The sequence below is a fragment of the Haliaeetus leucocephalus genome, unplaced genomic scaffold (genome assembly GCF_000737465.1).
Source record: "Haliaeetus leucocephalus isolate CR32 unplaced genomic scaffold, Haliaeetus_leucocephalus-4.0 Scaffold773, whole genome shotgun sequence".
Taxonomy (NCBI): domain Eukaryota; kingdom Metazoa; phylum Chordata; class Aves; order Accipitriformes; family Accipitridae; genus Haliaeetus; species Haliaeetus leucocephalus.
The window spans coordinates 3,668,552-3,672,104 of NW_010973209.1; positions in this window are offsets into that span (position 1 = coordinate 3,668,552).

Genomic DNA, 3,553 nt, shown 5'->3' on the forward strand with positions numbered 1-3,553 from the left:
CCGGAACGCAACCCCCTTAAACGCCTTCGTGATTCGTGGCTGCCGGGGGGGAAAGGGGCAGCTCCTGCCATATTTTTTTTTTTTTTTCCCTCCTCCCCCCCCCCACGTCCCCCCCTTATTATTCCTGTCGCTTTTAGATGCTGTTTATAAAGTTTGGGCAAAGCCTCCAGGTTAAGATCCCGCAGGTTGGAAAAAAGTCAACGTTCGTCTTCCCTGTGTAGACAACTAGACCTGTGGGAGAAAGTTTTGAAGCCCGTAAGCTTGTCAATGCAAGAACAGTCAGGAAAATTAAACCCTAATTACCTGGTAGTGTGCATAATCTAAACTGAATTAAACACTGTGAGGACACGCTCATTTAGAATTAAGGTGACCTCAACTCAATTTAGCTTACTTCATCTAAGGAAGCTAAGTTGGTTTCATTTTTCATGCCCATCCATGTGTAAACTGGCCTGGGATTTTTAAAGAAACGGTATCAAGCGAAGTTTACAACTCTACAGCAGCATTAGTACATGGCTGGACTTTACTTTGGGGGACGTACACAGCGCTGTATCCCTACACACCCGCTCATGGACATCTTCAGGCCAGAATAAGGAGAAGGGTTTCAGTCCCTCCATGACACAAATTACCTAGGCTGAAGGATGAAAAAGAAGAGAGCAAAACAACCAACTAGCTTGCACTTCTCCTTCCAGGAGCGAAACCAGACCTTGTCTGTGCAAGGAAATCACGTAGAACTGATCTGTAACAGCTTCTCACACTCACACCCTCCATTTGAAGCACTAGTGACCACGTGTGAAAGTACTCTGGGTTATTTTAGGGCTTTAAATGTGAAATAACTTTCCAGCATAGACGAGCCTTAAAGAGTAGCCAGAGAAGGTCCTGTACTGGTGTGGCTACAGTACTTTAAAAATTTACACCTTAAATCACTTCTGTTCCTCACCAGTCTCCTCCAGTCTACATTCACATCGCCCACCTTAGATGTTTATTTTCAGAGTTCCCTGTGTTATCAACTGAGCCAGGCAAGCAAGTCCAGAGTATAATTTAGAGTACCTTAGTCAGGAGTCTGACTACAACCAAATCTAGATGCTGCGAATGACACCCCCCCCCCTGCTCCCCACTGTTAACAGAAGGAGCTGTGCCTTAAATGATGTAAATACTCATCGCTCTGCCCTCTGCTTTCTTTTGTTGCATTCTACCCATTCCATACACGGGGTTGACCATTTTCTCTTCCCTTTAGAATCAGTCAGCTTTCAGTACTAACGTCCCAAAAGAGCATCCTTCCAAAAGGCTGATTATCCATCCTTTCACTGTAATCAAAATCAGTGGGAGCAGGAGGTGCTCTGCTCTTAAGAATCAATGTTCCAGCAGACTCATGCCACTACGCAATTCAAATGCTGCACATGATTTTAAGTTGAAAATGCTACCACCATACACGTCTTTATCTGGATAGTACGACAGTGCCATCGATTTTTTCGTATTATTCAAAGAACACACATAGATGCACATGGGTTCACTGTATATATGCCGCTACTTTAACAAATGCATTGCCCCATTAAGAGATCCACCAGCTTGATGTCAATTTTGTGACGTCCTTTTTGTGACCAAGCTTCTTCACCTCCTCCGTTTACTGTGCTGCCATCACAAGCATCTAAAACACATCAACTTTCACTCCAAACATTAACTTGGCGCACAAAATCTAATTTCATAAAAGCAATCCCGGTTTTTATTCCTCTAATTCCATTAGCACACATTTGTTCAGGTTGTGTTCTCAAGGCTTTCTCTGCAGTCATGGGAGAAACCTTGGTTAAAATGAGAAAGCTTCTCATATCGTTACACATTTACAAGTGTTGGCGATACACAAAGAGGACCAAACAAAATGAATTGATAACACAATCACAAGAGCTGACAACAGTATTTGTCACTTCACCCAGTAACATATGAATTTAGGCTTTAGATCTGCAGGTCCCCATAAGGATGGAGCTTTCTACCCATGTGGAAACGCGCTGCCTCCAACAGGAGAAGTTGGTAAAGCTAAGGAACAACTGGCAATGAAGAGTTAGGGCCAAATCCCACCCCATCTTGTCCTCACACACACTGACCTTCTGCCAACACAGAACTCTCTCTTAATTTTGCAATGTCTTCTTCTCAAGACTTTAGTCTTCAATTCATTTGACCATGTTTCACAGTGTTTATGGATAAACCTGGTGTGGTTTGCAACTGGAGAAATCCACACGCAGTAGTCTTGTGGTCCTCACCAAAAACATTACAGTATTTCTCCAATACAAACCTAAGCACAAACCAGAGTACAACAAAATCTCGTTATCCCGTCCAAAAAAACCAAGGAGATCAGCTGAGCCACTATAACTTGCACCTTGACTTTTCATTTTCATATGTGACCATTACAAGTTTCAAATGCTTACAAAAGTTTGTGAATTGGTCAATTTACAAACACATTTAAAGAAAATGGCATGTAACATGCGAACTTTCCTATTCCCTGTGTCCAGTGCAACGGTACCTCCATATCCGGGGACGGCATAATTCCCACTGAAGCGCTACGTCTAGGACCGTATCTAGTTTCAACAGGTGAACAATGTGGATAAACTGGACAGGGTTCAGATAAGAGCAACGAACGATAAAGGCAGTAGCAGTGAATCCCTTCAACGCAGACTGGAGGTCTAGGAAATGACAAGCTTTAAATGATCACCTGGAACACAAGTCTGATAAATACTGCATAACAGATGAAAGTGCAACAGTACCAAGTGCTGAAAGCTGAAGCTAGACAAAATCTGACTAGAGAGATGTATTTTTGTAAGTAAACAAAACTAACCACTGTAACTAATTCCAGGCTCGATTATCCATCTGTGGCAAACAACATAACGCAAGGTTTTGTGTTTTCCTAAATACTGTTCTGTACCTCAAGCCAGAATCAATTCAGGCAAGCCTTATACCTTGCATTCTACAGGACTTAGGAGAGATATCTGAATGGTCCCATTTCATTTTACAGTCTATGAATCTTTCAGTGTCCAAAGATGTATGAAAATGGTTGGAAGTGTGATTCTCAGCCTCTACAAATTTTAGCACGTTTTGTCTGAATGACTGTTAAGGTTTGAACAAGATACTATTTCTCAACAGTCACACAAGAGCTACACTGACCCAAAGGCTCTGATGAAATTCAGTATAATGGCTACTTCAGATCTGGAACCATGGAAAACACACAAAGGCTCAAAGAGCAGGTCATGAAGTGGTGGGATAGATTCAATACATGAGTTTAAGACCTACCCACTCTTCAGACAGTCAGGAGAGAAGATGAATCAAATGGAAGTTCTGCATTCAAAAGCTCTGTAAGAGCAGTAGTAAAAATGCAAGACTTACTTAGAGAGAAAAGCTTCTTAGGCTTATCTGGGATGGCGTGCAAAAGGCAAAGTTATGGGCAATTCGAAAAATCACGCGACACCTCAAATGCTTTACAAACTTTATCAGATCTGCAAAATTCAATCCAGAACTCTCGGAAGGACAAATACTCTTGTTACATTTCTGGGTCTCTGCAGCACCATTT